The sequence below is a fragment of the Lampetra fluviatilis genome, chromosome 69 (assembly GCF_964198595.1).
Source record: "Lampetra fluviatilis chromosome 69, kcLamFluv1.1, whole genome shotgun sequence".
NCBI classification, from domain to species: domain Eukaryota; kingdom Metazoa; phylum Chordata; class Hyperoartia; order Petromyzontiformes; family Petromyzontidae; genus Lampetra; species Lampetra fluviatilis.
This window is the reverse complement of record NC_136343.1, coordinates 3,290,934-3,316,449: the sequence shown is the minus strand read 5'-3', so window position 1 is coordinate 3,316,449 and position 25,516 is coordinate 3,290,934. Positions and strand designations below refer to the sequence as shown.

General features: G+C 46.9%; 1 protein-coding gene across 2 annotated transcripts in view; it reads right to left on the bottom strand.

Moving 5' to 3' along the window:
• Positions 1 to 22,586, bottom strand: part of LOC144952706 (uncharacterized) — a 34,874-nt gene extending 12,288 nt beyond the window's left edge. Inside the window, exons 1-3 of one of the 2 annotated variants that reach the window (XM_078883187.1) lie at positions 22,516 to 22,586; positions 5,902 to 6,047; positions 4,250 to 4,328 (exon numbers count right to left, since the gene is read on the bottom strand). The gene's annotated coding sequence lies outside the window, so the exon portion shown is untranslated. The remainder of the gene's footprint in view (positions 1 to 4,249; positions 4,329 to 5,901; positions 6,048 to 22,515) is intronic. The other variant, XM_078883188.1, reaches the window with a different exon arrangement.
• Between the last annotated feature and the right edge of the window lie 2,930 nt (positions 22,587 to 25,516).

Genomic DNA, 25,516 nt, shown 5'->3' with positions numbered 1-25,516 from the left:
GTCTTGAGAGGCTCCTCAACAGGATCCTTCTTGATGGTTGGAGTGATGGCTTTGCGGATTGTGTAGTCAGAGTAACCATTAGCCTTAAGAGCTTGGTGTACGTGTTTGAGTTCACTGGCAATGTGTTCCTGGTCGGAAATGCATTGGGCTCTATGGTATAGAGTCTTGATGAGGGAATTCTTCTGGGATGGATGGTGGTGGGAATCCGGTTTTAGGTAAGCATCCGTATGGGTGGCTTTCCTGTAGACAGAGTGGCTCATTGAACCATCAGGTCTCCTTTTAATTAGGACATCCAAAAAGGGTAGCTTACCATCTTTTTCGACTTCCATGGTGAATCTGATGGCTGGGTGTATGGAATTGATGTGGTCGAGAAATTAGTCTAGAGCAGGCCGGCCATGTGGCCAGATGACAAAAGTGTAATCTACGTACCTCTTCCATAAGGTCGGGCGTAGAGTGGCAGTCTGGATGGCGTCAGTCTCAAATTTATCCATGAAGACGTTGGCTACAACCGGACATAGGAGGGAGCCCATTGGGGTGCCCTCAGTTTGCTTGTAGAAAGTTCCATTCCAGGTGAAGTATGTATTGGTTAAGCAGTGTCTCACCAGGGGGGGTACCCCAAAATTCAGTCCTTGATGAACCAAGTCTTCAATGATTGCGATGGTGTCAGGTACAGGAACTTTGGTGAATAAGGAAACCACGTCAAAACTGACAAGCAGGTCGTCTGGGGACAGGGAAATCCCCTTGATTGTCGATACCAGGTCAGTAGAGTTTAGTACCGCAGAGGTGGTTTTTCCAGTGAAAGGCCGTAAGATTTCAGACAAAAAACAAGCCAGTTTGTATGTGGGGGAGTTGATCGTAGAGACAATGGGACGAAGAGGTGTATCTTCTTTATGTATCTTTGGCAAGCCGTATAATCTTGGTGGCCTGGCAGCAGAAGGTTTCAACGAGAACTGTTTGGTCTGATCAATTAATGCGGTTGAATCAGAAATGATTTGGTTGGTTTTAGAGACGAGGCTGTTGGTGGGGTGTCTTTTTATTTTTATATAGCTGCCATCGTTGAGTAGTTCTTGAATTTTGTTGTTGTATTCTATTTTGTCCATGATGACAGTGGCATTGCCTTTGTCGGCTGAGTGGATGACAATGTCATCCCTCTTTTTTAATTGAGCTAATTCAAAACGCTCATCTTTGCTGATGTTGCTAGCTGGCATCTTTTAGCGTTTTTGAGGGTTGCAGAGATTTCAGATCTTGCTACATCTGCAGAGATGTGACTCAGGGCCTTGAGAGCTACATCTACTCTAGCAATTATATCATTAACTGGTATGTGTCTAGGTGTGACTGCAAAGTTTAGTCCTTTAGCTAAAACGGATTTCAGACCTTCAGAAATAGAACTGTTACTGCGATTAATGACCACTTTGTTAACGTCTAGCTTTTCAATGTGTGGGTCCGGTCTCTTGTTTGAGAGGCGGTTGAATTTGGAAATCAAGTTGTCCTTACATTTGGTCGACATAGCGGCAGCTGAAGAGGCAGTCATTTTGTCTACATGTTCCCAATCCGATGTGGACATTGTTGCACTCAAAGATAAGTGTGATTTGTAGAGTGTCTTGTCTAACTGATCTAGATCGGTGCGCGTAAGTCTGATTTTCTCTGAGATAAGAGCTAAGCTAGTTCTAGACAGAATTCGTTTAGCATTAGAAGAAGTTACAGCAGCAGATGTTAGTGTAAATGCGTTTGGTATTACCTTAGAGTCGCGGCATCTCCTCAGAAAGGTGAGAGACTCGATTAGCTGAGCCTTCTTATCACGGAGCTTGTTTAAGGATCTCAAAGTTACGTGGAATCCCTCCCCGTAGAGGCGGTTAAATTTCGATTTAAAGCTTTCGTGACTGCAGGGATTCATCTTCTTGGTTCTTTCGGTAAAGTCACGTAGAAGGGAAGTAATAAAATAATACAAATAAAACATAATAAAATAATTCTCACGACGTTTCGGCCACAATGCAAGCAGCCGTCCTCAGGTGGAGAACAGGTCCGTCAAGTAGACAGAGTCTGAATGGCACGCTCCAGGCTTGGAGCGACTATTTATGCTGGGATGGAGGGGCGAAGAGCGTCTTGACAACATAATTTGCATATCAAGAGGAATTTAGCATATTTGTGGGAAATGCAGATATGCGATTAGCATTACTCGTGAAATGCGTAGGTTTGGCGAGGGGTTTAAAGTCATTATGCCCATGCATTATGCAGGATTAGCAGCATCAAAGGGAGGGAGTAAGGTCAGAATTAATAAAGGGAAGGAATGTTAATAATATGGTGCCGCAGCAACTAATATGCTTATTGACTATACCTTGTCATATTACACTGTTTTATTCTACCCACTCAACTGTATAGCACACTGCTATATATTCACTATAAAATTACGATACTATATATTAACTTATACATTGTATTAAACATTACACTTTAATACTATTTATTATTATATAATATGCTATACACTATACCGAAACGTCGTGAGAATTATTTTATTATGTTTTATTTTTATTATTTTATTACTTCCCTTCTACGTGACTTTACCGAAAGAACCAAGAAGATTAATCCCTGCAGTCACGAAAGCTTTAAATCGAAATTTACTTCAAATATGTTTTATAAGGGATGCAAGAACATATTTTGAGAACCAAAGGGGTGCAAGGCTGCAGCAAAGGTTAAGAACCACGATCCTTGATGAATCCAGAAAATTTCCACTAAGCATCTTGCAGTGTGCTTCAGGACATTGCTGAGTGGTGCCGCAAGTGGAGTCGCAAACATCCGCCATTGTGATCGCGTTGTGGGCTACATAACCTAATTGTTTCACTGGTATGTACATACAGTCATTTAAACGGCTCTACTGTTTTTCTACAATCAACTTAGAATGCCCTACAACTGACTGGTGTATGCTTTATTTCTTTCTTGCAAAGTTTTTTGCAAGGAAATTTTGGTGAACCATACGTATTACTCTCAGATAACTGGAATATTTGATGAACCATCACATTACATCGCTTTACTGCACACTAAATCTCTGACTGGATCATGCCTACACCTGCATGCATTCTTAAAATGAGAGAAGCCAAGTGGTAGCACGATTGATATTTGTTGAAGAGGTTCACAGTTCAAATGTCTCAGGCAGCCCTAATAACTGCAGAAATATGAACCAAATGTATGCACCATTTGCTTAACAGTGTATGTGTAGTGAGATGACCAGTCAGAGCGGGGAGTATAAATTTCATTATGAAAGTCTCTCACTCGAAACATGACCTCTTCACTACATTTCCCGCCAAAAAGTGCCGCGAGCCCCCTCTCTATTCACTGACCTCCCCCCCCCCCTTCTGAGGCTTTCCCTAGCCTATCGCTACGTCTTCTCCACCGTCTCCTCTTGATGACGTCACCCTCTCATGGGGGCCGATTCTCATGATGTGGATGTGATAAACCATTTCGGGTCTTAATTGATTGTGTTCAAGCTTACGGTGACTTTCAGACCGCATTCCATTCTCCTTCTCTCCCTCCTCCTCCGTTCCGAGCATAGATGGACTCGTCCGTCTGAACAACCGCTAGTTGCTATTAGTGGTGCTAACGTTAAGAAAAAAACGCCACTTTTTTTTCAAATTTTCTTGCTGTGGTTTTTCACACCTGATGATGATTGCTTGTGTTGCAATCGAAAAGTCGTGAGAATTGTAATGTTTTATTATTATTATTTATTTTTTCCATTCTACATTACTTTACCAAATAAACCAAGAATATATTTCACAGTCACTTCACTCTTCACCGCTTCAAAATTCATTTTTACTTCTTGACATTTCACCTTCACTCCTGGCCACGTTTCATATCTGGAATGTTTTTCCGGTTCTTGTTTCATGAGGGATGGGCAGTACTTTGACTTTCACAAGCCGATTTCAGATTCATTTCCTTGTGAATCTTTTGATGCTAGTTTCGATCCCCGAACTGTCGAAAACCCTTCCCACACAATGCACTTGACATATTTTTCTCCTGCATGTGTTTGCTGGTGGTTCTGAATAACTGATGACTGTGCAAATGCCATCCCACACATAGTGCACTTGAAGGGTTTCTCTCCTGTGTTCTGTGGGGGATCTGAAGACCTCATAACTCTGTAAATGCATTTCCACACACAGTTCACTTGAATAGTGTATCTCCCGTGAGTGTTCGCTGGTGACGCTTTATGTTAACATTGTGATCCATGCTGTAAGGACACTGACCATGCTGGTACCTTTTCGTACTGAGCTGCGCTGAGTGGCTTCACCCCATCTGACCGATTCTGTAGAGCACAGTGGCACAGGAACTGGTAGCTGCAGACAGAAAGCAGTAATATCCACACAATGTACGTCAGCATATAAGCACAGAAATGCATATATATATTCACACATGACATTTACATGACATACACATCTATACCCAAACATTAATGAGAAGAAAATAAACAAAACTCACCACCAATTCATCACACAGGCTGTTTTAAGGCACAGTCTGCTATTGAGAATCACCTATTGACCTGGCATAGCAGGCAATGTGAGTGCAAGTGGTTAGTATAATGCCTGGAGGCCCTAGTATATTTAATATCAATGATAACCCATAACTCTACGTACAGAAGTTCGGTTGTATATGGCTACTGGAGAAATGTAAACTTTTGCAAAAGTCTGATAAAAATGTCAAATGGTGTTAAAAATAAAACTCTTTGCATTAGACAGAAATATTATAAAATGGACAAATTAATCTTCAATCGCAAATTAAGTCCGAAGTCAGGCTCAGATTTTCTTGAATGGACAGAGGTTCTGGAAGGCGCGCGTTGTGATGATTGTATACAGGTGACCGGAAGGCACCGTAAGCATTTTTCAATTAAAGACACACATGTTATAGTAAAGTGGGGGGAGGGGGGCACTATCCAATAAGGGCAGGGCCGAGCGAGTAAATAAGGGGAAGCGAGGCCCGCGGTCGGGGCGCTTACTTTGGTACTAATTGACGACCAGAGGTGGACGAAATTAGGGTTGACTGTGGAAACTGTTCAGGTATTAACTTGGTGGAAACCATCGGGGCTGAAGATAGCCATAGCAATTACGAGTGTGGCAGTCGTTATACTTGAACTGTATATACGTTAGGAGAAATAAATCTCTACTCCCCTGAAAATGGATGTCTCCAAGGATCTTCTTTACGCATGTGTAGTGAGTCCAACTGAGTCGCAGATGTTATTCTTCAGAGGCAACACATTTATTCACAACACGTATATACAAAGGGGTAACTGCCAGTTTACCAGATACAGCCTAGGGTGGTGACCACCCAGCTAACTACACTACACATAGGAGTTACGGCTACGATGGACAGGACCCTCACTTGGGTCCCCGGCCACGTGTTGGTGCCTCTTCAGATGTAGGACGTAGAGCTTCCAGCTTGTAGATGTCACTACATCACCACCCCCCCCTTCGTAGCATTCAGCCATCCCGGCTGTCAACTCCCCCTCCAAAAAAACTAATTAGTGAAAGGCAAGAGAAAAAAACCAATGTGTGCCTCAACAATAACAAGAACATCAATAAATACCCCAACCCACTTGTACAAAAATTACACTATCCACAAATGAACAAAACCAGCAGGGAGAAGGGTATAAAACCAACGAACCCATAACAAAACCACAACAACAAAGAAAAACGCGTGAACCCACGGGATCTCCTCGACTACCACACCTCCTACCTTCACCGTGTAATGATGCTCGCGAGCTCAATAGCGGCCAGGATCAACCAATAACCGCCACGATTCAAGAGCGTGACAAGCAACTGACAGTGTGGGAGTGTGTGTATACGGGGATCATGAAAAACGAGTCTTTGAGCGAGTCCGTGATGCCGGGCCCCCAGGGGAGGTGGGCTCACTCACCCTAGAGGTCCCGGGGAGAACGTGCAAATGTTCCACCGAACCCAGATCCTCACAGAAAGCAGTAGGCTGGGTTGACGGGTCCTCCGCGCTCGAAGCCTACGACGCAGGCATGCGCGGCCGTTCGGGAGACGTCAGTCGCGTGGCACCTGGGGGCAGAACAGAATCGCTCTGCTGAGGACCAAGCTCAGCGGGCACACACCCCAGCTTGTCGGGACACATTCGACACTTGGCCCCTGCGATATGGAGATGAAGCGAATTCGCGTGGCGCAATAAACAATTTCAGGCGAGAGGGATGCACGAACCAACTCCGCCAACCCAAGCGGATCTGGACACACTGTGGTCGAACAACCCGAACAACATCAAACGGCCCCCACCAGGGCTGGAATAAATTAGGCGATGTACCCACCGGCACCTGTGGACAGTGCAACCAGGCCTTATCCCCGGGTGTCCATTCATACAGAAAAGCACGCACTCCTTTAAGACGTTCGTTGGCCAATTGTCGCGACTCAGAATTAACCCTGGAAGCCTCCCGTGCCTCGGAAAGCTTTTGAAGAGTGAAGATTTAGACATTTTGGGCATGGCCTATAACTGCACATCGATGGGGGGATCGTATTCCCTTCTATACATAAAAAAAATGGTGAGTAGCCGGTGGATGCGTGCGGGGCCATCCTGTAAGCGGCAAGGGCCGTAGGGATGTGTAAGTCCCAATCGAGTTGTGACTCACTGACCTGGTGGCTCAACATGGAGGTCAGAGTCCTATGTAGCCGTTCAACTCTGTCATCCGTCTGCAGGTGGTACGCTGACGTGCACACCTTCTTTATCCCCAACAAATCGCAGACTTCACGCAACAATCTCACCTATAAAAGTATCCGCGCGCTCGCGCTTGCGGGGGATTTGCCTCTCGGACGGTGGGCTATATGTAGAAAAAATTTTGCCGGGTGGCACGCCCTAAGCCCCGCGGTGGGAATAGGCTATTTCGTTTTCCCATCCCTAAACTTTAAAGTAGTTTAATTAACACATTTGTGCCGTTTACTTATTGTGCGACATCGACCGTACCAACTGACGCCAATTGCGTGGGGGGGGGGGGCGGACCCTACTAAGTGATGCGCCTTCGCTCGAGCTCACGGGGACATTTCCTTTTACGCGTTTAACAGCCAATACACACACACATGACACTGCGGATATTTCTTCACAGTATCATGTCCTCTTCGCCCCCCCCCCCCCAACACGATGTGTCCAGTTTATACTACTGAAGACTCCCTAGATAATAATATTTTACTGCTTACATACCATTATTCTTGCACGGGTGGGGGATGTTGGGGGGGGGGGGTAGCGGCCCAGCCCCTGGCCTGGCAATGTGCCAACTCCGCCGCCTCGCCAATGTAGGTCAGGAGGGGGGCTACGCATGGCACAAGGCCTCAACACGCCTATGGCAAGTACAAATTTCCAAGCTTCTTACACTAACAAATCAAGTCCAATGTTTTCTATTATTAAACACATTAGTTGACAAACATTACTATAATAATGTTTGTGTGCACAAAACTCTTTATTTTTAGGTTGCTAAATTTTCACTTTTTTTGCTGCGCTTTTATGACGCTGCGACGGTCTGCCAGTCTGTGATGTGGCCATGTACGTCCATGTGTATGTGTGTGTCAGTCCATATGTGTGTTAGTCCACATGTGTATGTAAGTCTATACGTGTGTGTCACTCGATGTGTGTGTGTAAGTCAATGCGTTTGTGTGAGTCCATATGTGTGTGTTCATCCATGTCTGTGTATCTCAAGTAGATGTCTGTATGTCACATGTGTTTGTGTGTAGGGCTGTGTGTGTCAGTCTATCTATGTGTGTCTAAGTCCATGTGTGTGTCTTAGTCCATATGTGTGTACGTACATATGTGTGTTTACGTCAATGTGTGTGTAAGTCCATGTATGTCTGTGTGAGTTGCTGTATGTGTGTACGTCGATATATGTGTAACTCCATGTGTGTGTAGTGGGTTCGAATTAGGTGCACACACACACAGCTTGGAGGCAACACTATTTATTAAACGATAAGTAATATAACACTGTACATGAGGTGGTGACCACCTTCCTCAACTCACTAACACTCTGGAACACTATACAGAGTGGACCAGGCAGGCGACGGCCTGCCTGGTCCAGGACGACGACCCGGGACTTGCGGACCGATGATGTCGTCTTCACTTCGGGAGTTCAACAGCCCCGCTCTGCATCCACACCCCGCTTATATTCGCTCCGGCGTGCCCGACTCCGCCCAGGCGTGGCTGGCTCTGCCCAGGCCACGCCTCCCTTCCCCCACCTCAAGGGAAGGTCTGGGTCCCTCCACCACGTGACCCCCCAGGCACCCCCTTGGGGCCCCCAGCCCTCGTACGGGCCGACACAGTAGTGACGTCCTATGTCACTAGATGTGTATATCTCAAGTAGATGTCTATGTGTGACAGTCTGTATGTGTGTGTACGGCAATGTGTGTGTCACCCTATGTATGTATGTGTGCGAGTCGCTGTATGTGTGTACGTCCATGTGTGTAACTCCATGTGTGTGTATCTCAAGTGGATGTCTATGTGTGTGTGAGTCCATATGTGTGTGTGTGTCTGAGTCCAAGTGCTTGTGTTAGTTGCTGTGTGTGCATGCCTCCATGTTAGTCAGTGTAAGTCCATTACTTTGCGTGTCTGTAGGCCCATGTGTGCGTCTTAGTCCATGTGTGTGCTTTATTGACCTGCTCAAGGCCTATGATACCATCAGTAGACCTGGCCTCTGGGTTGTTCTTCGTGCTTTCCGAGTCCCTCACCCACTGCTCACCATCCTTAATGACCTTCATGATGGCGTGCGGCCCCGCGTCAAACTATGTGGCCATGAGTCAGGGCCATTCCCTGTACACCTTGGGGTGCAACAGGGATATCCTCTGGCTTCCACATTATTTTACATATATTTGGACCACGCAGTTCCTGAAGCCTTCAATGGCTGTACCGCTATAATTTCCATCTGGTACAGATACAATGGGAGGCTGATCGATGCCAGGGTGCGGTCAAGGGATGGCTCCCTATTGCTCAACCATGTTATGTATGCCGATGATCTGCTAATTGCTGCTCACTCGGAGGAGGAGTTCGAGGTGCTGCTGCTGAACCTGGAGCTTGCCACCAAGAGGTGGGGCCTTACCATCAGCCCCACCAAAACTAAGCACCTGCCTGGGTATTTTCTACCATCGGACACTCCACCCCCACAACTCCCAATTGGTGATGGGGCAGTTGTGGAGACAGTGGAGAGTTTCCCATACCTTGCTAGTGTGCTAATGACCGGCTCCGGTTTAACAGCAGAGGTCTCACTCCGAATCAGTCGAGCCACATTATCTTTTCATTGGTTGCGTAACACTGTGTGGAAGCTACCTGGTCTATCACTCCGCACGAAGCTTTAGGTCTTCTCGGCCACGGTCATTCCCTTCCTTCTCTGCGCTTGCGCCCCCCTAATGGAACATCTTCGCCGGCTAGAAACATTTAGGATGGCCTGCCTACGATCCATCCTGGATTTAACCAGGCTGCATTGTGTGAGGAGCTCACAAATCCTTGAAAGATGTGGACAAAGTCCCATCGGTGAGCTCCTTCACCAGGTAAGGCTACGTTGCCTGAGTCATGTAGCCCGCATGGCCAGACACCGCATGCCGAAACATCTTTTGTTCGGCCGGATCGAGGGGGCTAAACTGCCCGGCACGGGCTCGAGAAGACATGGAGTGATGTGGTACAGGAGGACGTGGAGTTGAGTCAACTTGCCGATGACTGGTACCAGCCGTGTCAAGATCGGCCTCTGTGGAGGAGCTTCCTGAAGGACGCTACAGGGCAGTTGGAGGCAGTCGCCCTCCAACAACAACGGAAGATGGAGGAGCGACGCTCACAACAACGAGCGGAGAGCCGGGTGGCTAAAGCACAGCAAGTTGCCACCGTAGGGGGAACAGGTGATGCATCAGCCAGTCGTCTCAGTCAGTCGACCTGTGCCATCTGGGTCTGCCCCGTGACCTCATGCCAGTGGGCGTTCGACACTTTACGTGGCCTCAAGGTGCACATAGCCTGGCACAAGCGTTGTGGTGATGTCACCGCCACTTACTGGCGAATGGCGGTTGTTATTGTTCAGTCTATGTATGTATGTGCGAGTCGATATGTGTGTGTAACTCTATGTGTGTGTGTCAGTCCATTTGTGTGTGTAACTACATGTGTGTCTGCCTTTTTCGCCCGGGCAACGCCGGGTACTCACCGCTAGTTTAGAAGATACATTCTTGCCCTGATCAGTCAAAAGGCGTTCAGGAGCACCCTTGTCCATAACATAACCATTGAGGAATGCCTCAGAAATAGTCACAGCCGATTGATTAGGGAGCGGCCAGGCAACAGGCCATCGTGAAAAATACTTGACCCCCACAAGCAGATGTTTGTTCCCTCGAGCGGTAGTGGGGAACGGACCAAGGATGTCCAGAGCAACAAGTTCATTGACGCGTGATACCTGAATCGATTGCAGAGGGGGGCGGCAGGGTTTCGCCGGAAGATTCCGCCGAGCACACTGCACGCACACTTTGAGCAAATTGTCGACATCCGCAGACATGGCCGGCCAATAGAAATCCAGTTTGAGCGTGGCCAGCGTCTTCCGCACGCCCAGGTGCAAGAGACGCTCGTGCACAACCCAAATAACCTCGCCTCGCAGGGCAGTGGGGAAGACAATGGTATAACAGCGCAGCCCCCCTGTCCCAATGCATTAGTAAGCCGCCCCGCAGAATGACTGAGGCGATGCCGCGTTGATCCGCGCCCCCATCAGCTTCCCTAACACGACACCGCAATTTGAGCAGCGAGGCATCCTCCGCCTCAAGGCGTCCCCATTCCTCGTAATCCAGCCCAATGACCGCATCCTGTGTGACCGGACCGGTACCCGTCCCACCCGTCGCCGCATCGGCAGATGCCGTGAGAGGAGGGAGCGAGGTCACATCGGCCAGTTTACAGCGCCCGGAACCAGAAAAACATGCGCACCCTCCAGTTGTTGGCAATCGCGACAGGGCATTGGCATTCGTATGGCGAGATCACTTGCGGTACGTAACATGGAACGAGAAGTCCTGATGGATCTCCAGCCAGCATGACAATTTGCCCAACGGCAGGTCTACACGCAGCGCGTATTGGAGCGCTGCATGATCGGAGTGCACCTCCAATCGTCTACCGTACAAGTAGGGGCGATATTGCTGCACAAAAACCACAATGGCCAGCAATTCACGGCACATAACACAGTACCGCTGTTCGGCCGGAGACAGCACCCTACTGCCGTACGCAACAACGCTCTCCACCCCATTGACAACCTGCGACAAGACGGCTCCAATTCCGGTATTGATAGCATCCGTATCAAGGATGAACGGCAATGAAAAATCAGGATAACGCAGGGGAGGGGCGTTCACCAATCCATCGCGGATAGTAGGAAATGCAGCCTCCTCCTCCTCCCCCCAATGAAACTCATGACCCTTAGCAGTCAATGCGTGGAGAGGTTTGGCAATTGATGTGAACCCGGCAACGAAATGGCCATAGTAGGATGCAAAGCTGATGAAACTGCGCACCTCACTCACCGAGGTGGGGGTCAGCCAAGTTTGGACACATGCAGTTTTGTCCAGGTCGGTTGCAATACCCGATTAGTTAACAATGTAGCCAAGATACCGAACAGATTTCTGGAGGTTATCCGCACGCATTTTGAGGAAGACGGCACGCAGTTAGACCAAATGGTCATCAAAAGTGTGGCTGAAGACGATTACATCGTCGAGATATATTAAACACGAGTCCCACTGGAGACCCGCCAGGACCAGTTCCACGAAACGTTGGAACGTGGTTGGCACGGAATGGAGCCCCATAGGAAGCCGATTAAATTTGAACAATCCCTGCGGCGTAGGAAAGGCCATCTTAGCCTTCGAAGCATCGTCAAGCGGAAACTGCCAAAACCCGGATAGGAAATCGAGGGTAGAAAAGAACTGCACCCCCACCAACGTGTCAAGCGAGTTATCCATGTGTAACGGTGTAAATAGTGCAGGAGACGGTTGACGGAGGCAACACGTATCTATTTATAACACTCTACAGTAACAGTCAGCTATACAGCCTAGGAACACAGCCTACGGCTAAGCGTGCCTGACACCGGCTACGCTCTCAGGTCCTCCGGCTATGTATTTCCTAGAGGAGGCTATCTGACCCGACCTAGCCAGGGTACGGGTCCCAACCACTGACCCATCGGACCCGGCCCTGATAAGGACGTTGGGCCGGGGGTTCCCAGGGTCTCACCACTGAGCCACACAGAGTCCCGGCCCTGATAAGGGCAGCGGGGCTAGGGGTCCCAGGGTCCTACCTAGCTTGCTCCGTCTTCCTTCTTCACTGGCTCTTCTGCTCCAACGACTTCCCGAGCTCTCTCGCGCACTGCCCTATATACCCAACTGCCCCCCGAGGGGCGGGGCTGTATGCGGATGTAGCCACCCCATGCACGGACCGTGATGTAGACACCGGAACGTAATGGCTCGCTACACCCCGGTACGTACCACCTCTACACATGTGAGGCAAGAGATAAGCATCCACAACAGAAACCTTATTAATCTTGTGAAAATCAATGCAAAATTGTAAGCTACCATCGTGCTTTTTTACAAGCACAATCGGAGCTCCCCAGGGACTGGTGGATGGTGAGATGTCTGCGGCCAACATCTCATCAACCGCCAGCCGAAGATGTTCCTTCTCCGCCGGGCCCAGCCAGTAGGGGTTCTGCCAGATAGGGGCCCGAATCGCCTGTATCAATGTGGTGACTCTGGAGTGACGTGTGTCCAATATAACATTTTCGCTTGCTAAAAATATCAGAAAACTCACGCAAGAGCACCGGTAGCTTCCCCATCTGGTCCGCAGACAAAGCGCCACTCTCAGCACATAGTTTGTCTATCCAACCATCATCCACATCCCGGGGTTGTCGTGTGCAAGACACAGGACCGACATTCCCGACGACACCCCCTTCCGGACGCGCCGGCGACGCATGAGCCAACACAGTACCCTCCTGGATGACCGTTGTGTCCAACCCAGCATTAAAAACCTGAATAAAAGGTTGTTGGACACTAACGTCTGAGCCGCTACCAAAGTCAGTCCGCGACTGACCTTATTAGAAGGTCCCAAAATAATTCCGTCCTTCGTAGCCCCCAAATCGAGCAGCTTCCGCAAGTGGAGGGGAAGTAACATCTGCGCGCCGGGAGGGATTCTCACCGTTCGGCGGGCAAGAGCCTGCATCGTAGCGTTGGCTGTGCACAAACGGGTGGGGGAAGGCAAAAATGCCATACGACGGCCGGATGACAATTCCAAGATGCCACGGTCAATATGGATTTTTAAGGGCATCCTTCCAGGAAATTGGTTCGAAGTAAACATGGAACAACCAGGGACGTAGAGATAAGAATATATCCCAACAATTTAACATCAGTGATGCGCACCTCAGTCGTTATCCGACCAATAATACCCAACGAGCCGCCGTGAGCAGGGAAACACGGTGCATCAACAGGGTCTAGAACCCGACACTTAGGGGGCAAAATATTGTATATCAATTCCGAGATGATAGTCGCCGATGCACCCGTGTTGACTAGCATCCTTATTTCTACACCCTCAATAAACCCAAGCACGGCAGACGAACTCGCGGTCGCAGCCACCACTCGATGGGCCAGCTCCGACCACTGATCCGGTCGAAGCGGACGAACATCACAATCACTCATAAAAAAATACCCGTACCGACGTGCATGCCGGAACGGGCTCCGCTCTATCAGGTGCCCCCGGCTCCTTGCAGAATGCGGCACACGTCACCTGCGCCCTGTCCCGTTGTAGAAGTTGCTGGGCCTGGATGCACTTAGCGATCTTGAGAGACGAAATGTCATCATCTTCGGCTGAAAGAATGGTGTGGAGGACTTTCGCCAAAGCCAGCAGTCCCTCAAAGACCAACGCGTCGATACCATTGTGGTCCATTTTCGGGAAGGCGGCTTTCGCTAGCGCCAAAAACGTGCTATGGAAGGCGAGGGCCGACTCAGTTTCCCCCTTCCATCGCGTGGCGAACTTGTGGCGCGTATTCACCGGAGGCTCGTAGATTGATGCCATCTGGTCGAAATCCTGAGTAAGGGTGGACCTCTCCAGCGGCGGGATGGCGAGAAACACTGCAAGGGCATCGTCATCGAGGGCGGCAGGCAACGCCCGCAGCGCCTCCGTTCATCCCCGCCAAGTCAGCGTTCGTGAGGAACCGCCGCTTGAAGGCCACCCAGTCACTACTGGTAGCCGCAAACTTTTTAATAAAAGGAAGCGCTCACCAAGCCCCGCTAGGCTGGTACTACATCCACCTACGGGTTGTACGCGATGACGGTGCATCGCACGCCGTGCTCTGCTAGAGCCGGCCTCACTTAGCAACACACACGGTGCTATCCGCGACGTAAGTACATCGCATGTCACGACCCTCCCGGGCCGGTACCACACAGTGACATCCCCAATGTCACTACACATGTAATAAGAAACCCTATTGCTTTCATTAAACCTATGTGTTTAATATGGTCAATATACTTTACAGCAAATAAAAACTTTACACTCTCACGCACTGGAACGGTGAAGGTGTTGTGGCTTGAACCATGCCTGGCCGCCTTCATCTGCTCAGTACAGATGCTATAACGCTTCACCAAGTACTTAACCTAGGAACAATCAATCCAGCAGAGGCCTACAATAAGTTAAGCTATTACTTGTCAATCATGTCTGCTGTCAGCAATAATACAACTCAGAATGTTGGCTTCATAATGCAGTGGATGAACAAATATGCCTCCACTCCCCATGTAGATACCACCTTACATACAGATATGTTTCACATGGATCATTAACAGATTATATAAAAAACAGCCACCATTCACCACTGGTGTATCTGCCATGATAGGTGTGAATTGAGGCCATGTAAGTGTGGAGCACTTGCCAGTAGGTCATGGGAATGATCGGGGTGTCAAGGGATGACCGAGATGACTGGCAGATACACCACCCGTGCTACGCAACTGTGCCAACTTGCTGCATTTTAGCCACCCAGCACCGCAACTATTAATGTGTCACTCCTCTGACCTCGTTGTTGCAGGACAAATACCTCCAACTACCCTGCAGTATCCTTCACGGGCCTCCTCTACAGAGGCTGATCTTCACACCCCTGGTACCAGTCATCGGCAAGTCCGATCACCTCCACATCTTCTAATCTCTTCTCTAGCCCATGCCATACCTGCTTAGTCCCTCATATCTGAACTAACTTACGCTGCTTGAACATGCAGTTTCTGAGCATGCAGGATTCATGACCAACCAATGCAGCCTCGCCTGCCAAAGAGGTTCACTGATTATATTCTATACTGACATCTCAGAGATTTGTAAGCTTCTAATACCATCAAGTCGGGCTCAATAAAGGATGGATCATAGGCAGGCCAATAATTGTATAAGCCAGCACAGATGGTTCTTTAAAGGAGTCCATATTTCACATCCACAGAGAAAGGGGTCATAGCTGTGGGCAAGAAGATTTAGTGATTTGTATGGAGCAACGGTCCAGGCAGCTTCCTCACCGTGTTAGACAGTCTAATTAAAGAATTCTGCTCGACTAATTTGAATTGAGACTTTAGCTGGCAAACCAGAACTGGTCATGAACACATTTACCAAGTATGGGTGCTCCTCCACCACCTGTAGAACTGCCTGATTACTCATTAAGAGGCGAGCAGGCAGAATGTTGGTTGACATTAAGAATTTAACACGTAGGCTTTCGCGACCAATGTTATTCATAATCAACGTTTTTGGGTTTAGATCGCGTTATTTATAAATGTGTCATAACCCTCCACCACCCGACACGGCCAATCAGTAAAAAAGTGTCACGTTGACAAAAGACAAATAGTTCACTGCTTTAGCCCACCGGTGTGTTGAAGCCACACCATTTACAATTTGAGTACGACGTTTCGCTGGTAATTGCATCCAGCATCATTGGGCAATTCGCCACAGCAGAGCCTCACCATTCTGGCGAATTGCCCGATGATGCTGGATGCAATTACCAGCGAAACGTCGTACTCAAATTGTAAATGTTGTGGCTTCAACACACCGGTGGGCTAAAGCAGTGAACTATTTGTCTTTTGTCAACGTGACACTTTTTTACTGATTGGCCGTGTCGGGTGGTGGAGGGTTACGACACATTTATAAATAACGCGATCTAAACCCAAAAACGTTGATTATGAATGACATTAAGAATACCCACGCAGGTGCTTTATTTTATGGAACATATGCAAAGCTCCTCCTCATGATGAAATGCTCCAGGTACAGAACAAGAGTCCCTAACTCAGCGGTCGGGAACCTATGGCTCGCGAGCCATATATGGCTCTTTCAGTGACGGCATATGGCTCCCAGACAATTTTGAGTTGAAAAAAATAATAATAATAAAATAATCAGTTTGGAACTGATTTTAAAATACTTGTGATATTGTTTAATAATACTGTGTCATTTTAAAGTAAACAGGAATTAGTTTTGAAGATAAATTTCACGGGTCACGCCTGCATGAAGCTCAACCTCACCACATATGAACCAGACTACAAGGCCATCAGCAAAACCATGTAGCACCAGAAGTCGCATTAAAAGTAAGACATATTTAATTTATTATACATTAAAAATACTTATTTGGTTCTTTCGGTTAAGTCACGTCTAAAGATAAAATAATAAATTAAATTAAATAATAGAATACGACGTTTCGATTGCAACACAAGCAATCATCATCAGGTATAATGAAACAGCGACATAAAATCTAACCAGAAAACTATAGACAGACATATTAGCAGACAGATATCACCAAGATACATAGCGAGAGCAACACAGGTAACAGAGAGGGGTGATCGTCTCTGTGTGGTGGCCTTAAATAGACAGGGGGGGGGGGGGCGGAGACTTCTACGGGGAAGTTTTAAGCTTATCTTTTTTCTCTCTCTCTGGCAACCTGTTTTCTCTGCCTGTGTCCTCTTTAGAATGTTCACACTTAAATTCTAACTTAGCAATCTTTGAAATACGTAATCAACCAGGCTATGCGTTAATTGTGTGTTGACCGACCCTCTGTGTTGTATTACATTACATTTCGATATTTGACTAGGTCATTTAATTTGAGTGTGTCCTTCTCCTGATTTTCAGGCTTGCTTGCCGTGTCATCGTACTTGCAGCACCACGTCTGTTGACCACTCATTGATATGCTAATTTTTTTCTCTAACCCCCCTCCCTCTCTCTGCCTCCGCCCCCCCCCCCTCTGTCTATTTAAGGCCACCACACAGAGACGATCACCCCTCTCTGTTACCTGTGTTGCTCTCGCTATGTATCTTGGTGATATCTGTCTGCTAATATGTCTGTCTATAGTTTTCTGGTTAGATTTTATGTCGCTGTTTCATTATACCTGATGATGATTGCTTGTGTTGCAATCGAAACGTCGTATTCTATTATTTAATTTAATTTATTATTTTATCTTTAGACGTGACTTAACCGAAAGAACCAAATAATAATTCCTGCAGTCACGAAAGTTCTAAAATTAAGATTAAAAATACTATATGGCTCTCAATGAAATATATTTAGAAATATTTGGCTTTTATGGCTCTCCCAGTCAAAAAGGTTCCCGACCCCTGCCCTAACTCCATCGCATTGAGTAGCCATTACCAGATCATCAAAATACATAACATGGTTGATGAGCAGGAAACGACCCCTTAACTATAACCAGGCATCGATTCTTCTCCCATTGTAACTGTACCAAATGCATTTTTGTAGGGCCGTTGCGAGGTTCTCAAAACTATGTAACTATTGAAGATACTATCTTCATATACAGACAGTCCCCAGGTTATGGAAGGGTTAGGTTCCCCGGGAACGATCCGTAACCCGAATTTCCCATGTCGGAAACTGAACACTTTTCCCCCAAAATCTAAATGAAATCCCATAGCCGGAAATAGTTGTGCCGCCCCTACCCAATTTCTCGTCCGTTTTCTCTCAGTAGTGTATCGCGCTCTAGTCCGTTTACTATCGCGACCTGTATCGTATTGCTGTACATATGTTTTGCACGTCCTATGATTCTTTCATTTCATCGAATATCTACCCTAACACTACCCATAATTAAACTAATGGAATATATATTGTATACATTTATTTATGAATGCCATGAGACATTCTAATATTAATTGTTAACAGAAAATAGTCACTTCCGAATGTTCGTTTACCGGGCAATAGGCTAGGCCTAGAATTCTCCGATCGCTGTTGGCTGAGACCATAAGCAAACAAAGTGTAATTGTGTTAAATAAAGTACATAACGTAAATAACTCATTAAATAAACTTAAAACTCGCAAGAGAAACATGGGAAAAACAAGATAGTTCTAAGCACAAAAAACCAAAATTACATAATGCTACAAAAGAAAAATAATTAGGAAATGCTACAAAACAATTACATTTTCCATTAAGGGTGATATTACACTGAAAGTTATGAGACGACGTGGTGGGTACAGTATACGCACGGTAACAATGTAACAGCATGACTGAGACTGCTATACACCACCGACTTGGGGAAGATGCTGCCTGCCTTACGCCGGGCTCCGCGGTATCCATCCACAACCTCACCGCGCTGGACTACTTGTGCTCAAGTAACTAAGGCAAACAATTACGCATGTTGATTATTTTTCTACATTATTTATGGGAGCATTTCCGCAAGGTTGGATTTCCGTAAGTCGGGCCTTCCGCTACCCGGGGACTTACAGTAATGTATGGGGCCAGAGGGAATTCCTGTCACAGGCCAACTTGAACAAGAAACAGCTCCGAATCCTTGTCACGCAGCATTTGCCGGGCCTGCCCAAAATCATAAAAATTCTTAATGAATGTAAACAGAGGGGCAGAGATATCGAAAACAAGGAACAACCAAAACCTGAAGCCTCTTCATGGTACTTAGGCCTTGATTAAATCAAGAAAGCAGAGATCTAGTTTGATAAAAATCGATACATCTGTGCTGTAGAAAACACAAGAGACCCTAGAATATCGTTCTTGAAACGTGCCAAGAAAACCAAAACGGCGATATTCAATACTTAAGCCTTACCTAAACAATGGGGTTAGGTAAACAGCAACCACAAATATGCATCACGATTGAAATAAGTACTGTATTTCATGCCAACTAAACTATAAACAAAACTATTCAAATAAACAAGCAGAAACTCTATATAAAACATTCAAAGACAAAAAATACTGAATACTCAACTTACAATGATGACGATGTGTATGCGTGAGTGGAGAGTGGAAGTGCTTCGGTTAGCGTGCTGCGCTATGAACCAATGTTCGTAGCCCAGCACTACCGCACGAAACAACAGCAGCCATTTGCCACAAAGTGAGCTCTATCTGTACGAGTGCAAACACCGACTGTAGAAGCTACCGGTCAATCTGCCTCCTCTCCCAGTTCCAGAGAAGGGTTTTCCCACACCGTGCAAATGTTACCAATAACAATATTCCGCCATTGGAACCTCATTTGCCAGAAGAAAAAATGATAATTGTTTTTTTACCCTTTAATCTGGCAACAAAACTGACACCTTTTTACAAGGAGTCATATTTGCATAGACCACAATACCTCATACTCTGATGGTGCATTGTCTTTGAGTTGTGCGCCTTTTGGCATCATCTGGTCCAGCACCATGTGTGACTAGGCTCTAAGGAAAGCTGTCTCGGGTGTGGACCAATCAACTTCAAGGACAGTGCATACATTATCAGAGTTATGTTTTTTGTTTGCATTAAGACTGCAGGTATTGTGGTCTATGCAAACATGACTCCTCGTAAAAAGATGTCAGTATTGTTGCCAGATAAAAGGGTAAAAAAACTATTATCAAAAATATTCCAGTTTCACCAATCTGGTAAAATGTAGCAGCCATTCTAGACTTGAAGTTTTTGTGACTGCAAGAATCCATACTCTTGGTTATTTTGGTAAAGTCACGTAGGCAGAGAAAATAAAAATAAAATAAAAAACACGCCGTTTCGGGCGCAACACAAGCGTCCGTCATCAGGCGGGAACAACCACAGCTAAAACAATTGCTTAAGTATGCGAAAGAGATTATTCTGGCAAGGGATTACAGTAGAACCTCTGGTCACGAACGCTTCTGACCACGACCAAATCGGGTTATGACCAAAAAATGCACAAAATTTTTGAATCTGGTCACGAACACAAACTCGGGTGGCGATCAAACAGGGCCGCGGCAGATTTCCCCTTCCGCGCCATTTTTTTTCTAAGCGCCAAATTTCCTGTTGTTTGTTTACAAACAACACAAAGCGTAATAGTTATGTAGATAACCTTTGTTATATAAAATTCCTAGTAAGATATTAATTTTGTGAGTGTAGTCATACCCCTCCCCCCTCATTCCAGCCGTAATTTAGAGAGCGAAAGCGCTGAGTACGTAAATCGCTAACATTAAAACAAGTTAATCTCTTCTCGCATCATTCATACGATTGTAATAAAAGACTCCATTAGGCACTCCTGGTCTCCGTTGGTCTTTTATTCAAGTTCTTTCTCCGCACCCCGCTGGTCTCCTCCGCGGACCAGCGTCGTCTCGCGCGCGCCCCGCACGCGCTTCCTCCTCAGCTCCTCCACTGGTCCTCACACCCCGCTGGTCCTGACAAGGGACCAGCGTCTCCTCTCGCGTGTCGCGCACGCTCCTCCGTTAGCTCCTCCTCGCGCACGCCCCGCACGCGCTCTCCTGTCAGTCGCTCCGATCCTCCCCGCTCCGCACACCGTTGGCCAACAGTGTGCCAAAGCCCCATCAGCCACGTGGCTGATGGCGCGGCGGCCACCCAACGTGGTCCTGCTTCTTCACTCCAACAACTGACCCCGATCTCTTCCGGGCTCCCATCTATATCCTCTCTCCCACGTGACCCTGACTCCTCCCCTTCCGGATCGTCAGATCTGGCCTTCCCATACTGCCCTGCTGGTTCCACCTCCATTCACCTCGCTTCCCATTGGAGCCGAGGTGAACGGCGGCCCCTCCCACACACCCCCCATACCGGGCTCCGCCCCCAATACCCCGGGCCGTGTGATTGGGCCAGAGCCCAGCAACAACCCGATTTACGCTCGCATTACACGATGATGCGGTGAAGTAAACGTTCATACGATATTACGGTGAATGCTTCCAAAACCAATACTGTACCCAAATATTACTGTTAACTTACTTTCAATAGAAACATGAATTGCTCACACGAATATTCTCTCTCTCTCTCAGAATCGACCGACTGATGTAGCAGACGAAACAATCATCTTGTTGAACGATTGTAAACCTTGACGCGGCAATGTTAGTTTTCTCTGTTGTTCAAGGTTTTATAAGTGTTATTCAATGTTTTTCCATTTAGTTTACTATTACACTATGAATTCTATGGCATAATTAACTATTTTTGTGCTTTAAAAAAAAACAATATTTATGAGTCTGGAACGGATTAATCGTATATTTACACTATGAGATCTCTTTTACCAGTGGCAAAATATAGTAGTAGGTTTTTACCCTTTTAAACTGGTACAAAAAAGGTGTCAGTTTTGTACCATTTTAAAAGGGTAAAAACCTACTACTACTGGATTAATCGTATTTACATACAATCCAATGGAAAAATTAGGTTCGAGTCACGACCAAATCGGGTTGCGACCAAAGTTATTGAACGGGTGGTGGGTGAGTGAGTGGGCCAGTGAGGGTGGGTGAGCGGGAGGGCGAGTGAGTAGGTGAGTGTGCTTGTGGGCGAGTGGATGGATGAGTGAGTGAGCGAGTTCTAGAGTGGGTGGGAGTATTGGATTAGTAGATGAGTGGACGAATGAGTAAGTGGGCGTGAGTGAGCTTAATTATTAAATGCTTTGATGTCTGCCGGCTGAGTCGCCCTTGAAAATAAGCTTCTTAGTTCAATGGACTTCACTTGGGAAATAAACTTATTCTGACCCTGAAAAAAACCTCTGGGCTGGTATCGTCCAAATATTGCAATGCTGAATAAATTCCTCCAGATTACTCAATCGGGAATACGCGAATAAGCACCGCCCCTCCCCCCGATTGCCAAACCAACTCGGCAGGACGCTCCTGAACTGAAGTAAAGAGACTCAGTGTGATAAAGCACTCGAGTGTGCACCACGCTGACGAGATTTTCACTACATCGCCCGTCGTGGGTTGGATCCCGACGCTGACGCGTGTTCATTTTGAGTTTGCGTGTCTCTCTTTCTGCGTGGTCGCATTTAGAGCATTTGGCTGCTGTAAATTTCCACACGATGACAAGCCACTTCGTTGTGGGCAGGTCGCTTCTGAAAGAGATATATAGCTCAAAATAGTAGAAATATTAAAACAGAACATGGTTTTAAAGTAGACAGCCAGGTGAGGACAAATAAAAATAAACAAAAATCAAAGCAAATACAATCAGGCGATGGCAGGAGGCAAGGCCAGCATGGCTAGGCCACACTTTGTAACGTTCCAACCTGGACATCGATTCCATACTCGCTGCTACACTCAGTGATATCCCGAGGAGAACAATAGAAGAAGCGAGGCTACACCTAAATAAACAAAAACCACCACCACCACGACGTGAACTTTTCACCTCGGATCTCAGTTGAGTGGCGATCAGCTTTCCGGGATTTCGTGACGTCACGCAGAAACGCGAGACGGGGGAGATGACATGACGTCACTAACTAGTTTACCCCCTCCCATTTAAACCTTATGTTAATGAGTCAGGCGCTGACATTGAGTGAATGCGCGTGGCTTTGCCCAAATTATGATTTTACCCATGACATGACGTCACTAGTGGGGTACACACCCCTGGCGTCTCGCAACAATGACGTCACGTGGAGTGGTAAAGTGAGAGCGAGCACGGTGAGGAGTGGTATTAGAGTTTAAGTTGATTTAGATTCTTTTTACATGTGTTGAGGAATGGAATGCTGACGTCAGGTCACACTCGCCTCGGGGGGAATGCCGTCAAGGTAAAGTGACGTCATGCCCCCCCGGGTTATTTGAGGGAAGACCCGTGACGTAGACGGGGTCTTCGCCGGGAGTCAGAGGAGTGAGCGTTAGGAGAGTAGGGGGCTCCGGGATAGAGGGTTGAGAGCCAGGCTAAAGGGCTACTTTACCCGGCTGGCCGAGTTGGCTGAACCCTCGGTCAGTGCTGTGGGAAGAGCCTGATAGCCTGGTAGGGTATAGGGAACTCCCAGTACCCTTCCCCTGGGGAGATTAGTTAAGAACTATTGTGTTAGCCCCTTCCCCCGAGTTAGGCGTAAGCCCTGAATAAACAGTTTGGCGTCAGCCCCTACGCGACCGGCTTCAGCGTCCTTTCTACCACACAACACATTTCTTCCTCTGTTGCACAGGGATCCCTTTGGTGGGTAAGCTCAGCTACAACAAGAACGTGAACATTATTGCGTGTGTGTACACTGTGTGACACCACTATCATCATAAGCATCAACATCATCGACATCATCATCAATCCCGTCATCATCACCACCATCATCAGTATCAGCACCAACAACAACCGCAATTCGTCACTATGTGGCGCTTGTTTCAGGCTAAGGCCACGTGAAATATCAAACTCCCGCGTGCAAGAGGTCACGGGACAGACACAGGTGTCATTGGTTGACTGAGATGAGTGGCCGATGCACCACCTGTGCCCCCTACTGTGCCAACTGTCTGTGCTTTAGCCACTCGGTGCTCCGCTCGTTGTGAGCGTCGCTCCTCTGCCCTCCGTTGTTGATGGAGGGCGACTGCCTCCAACTGCCAAGTAGTATTCTTCACGAGCCTCCTCCAGAGGTCGATCTTGACACTGTTGTTACCAGTCATCTGTAAGTCCACTCAGCTCCACATCCTCTATGAGCAGTGTTGAATCTATGACTGACATGGAGCCACGCACACAAAGCGACTAACACAGACGCCCATGGACTGACACACACAGACATATCGACTCACACACACAAACACATGGACTTACACACACACACATATGGACTCACACACGCATAGACATGCACTTTAGATACACACACATGGAGTTACACACACATATCGATGTACACACATACAGCGACTCACACACATACATCGACTCACACACAGACATACGTGGACTGACACACACATTGCCCTACACACACATAGACATATGGACTGTGACACACAGACATCTACTTTAGATACACACACATGGATTAACACACACACATCGACTGACACACAGACACACAAACGCACATTGACTTGCACGCACATCGACTCATACACACGGATTCACTTAGACACATACACAGCGACTGATATGCGCACAAATGGACTGACACACACATACACAAACACTTGTACGTACGCACACATGGGGCGTTATCCGTTTGAAAAAGACAGACACACACATGGACTTACACACAGACATGGAGCCACACACATAGAAACCCATCGACTCACATGCACACAAACATTATCATTGTAATATTTGTAAACTTATTTGTTTAATAATAGTAAACAATAAACCTTCAGTTCTTAGCGAAAGATGCAATAAAATTGTACTTGACATTGGCGTGGTGACGCGTCGTCCCGTGCAGAGCCCGCGGCCTCGCCTAGATTGGCAAGCCGGAGGAGGTGAGACATTGCCAGGCTGCGGGCTGGGCCGCTACTCCCGCCCCCCCCCACCATCCCCCCACCCTCGCCAGAATAATACTATGTATGCGCTTTAATAATATTAAATTCATATCTAAGGACTTTATAGTAGTGACTGCACGCATTGGGGTGGGGTGGGGAAGAGGACATCACACTGTGAAGAGAAATGGGCAGCGTGATTTGTATATTTATTCCATGTTAAACACGTAAAATAAAATGTCCCCGTGAGCTGGAGCGAACGCGCTTCACTTGGCAGGGTCCGCCCCCCCCCTCCCACGCAATTGTGAGTTGGTACGGTCGATGTCGCGCAATAAGTAAATAATTAAAGTAAATAATTAATTAAAGAATGGCACTAATTCGTTAATTAAACGACTTTTAAATTTACGGACGTGAAAACGGAATAGCCTATTCCCACCATGGGGCTTAGGGCGTGCCGGCTGCCAAATTATTTCGGTCTTAAACCCCACCATCCGAGAGCCAAATCCCACGCAAGCGCGCGGAGACTTTTATATATAAGAATAATAATAATACAACATAATTAGCATTGTGGAGAATATATCTCCTTTATGTAACATTACAGTGTTTCCCTTGTGTGTACTATATTCGTGATTTCGAAAACAATTAGTTGGGGGATGTGGTTCCTAAGCTACAAATAAGTAAACTTTTTTTTTTAGAAACACGCTTTAATGAAATGTACCGTACTAGCAATGGAAGAACTACACGACTCCAGGAAGTGGCCCCGAAGCTTGCCACAATGTAAGGAACCGTGGTCAATTACAGCCAACGTCAGTTTACCGTGCACAATTAGACCCAAGCCGAAACATAACATATAAAAAAAGATCGTTAAAAAATACCTATTTTTATGATAGAATATAGTATTGTCATCAGTATGACCTAAGTATACCAAGTTTGCAGTCGATACTCATTGGGAAGTGCGTTAAAACTGAGTTACAAGATTTGAGGAT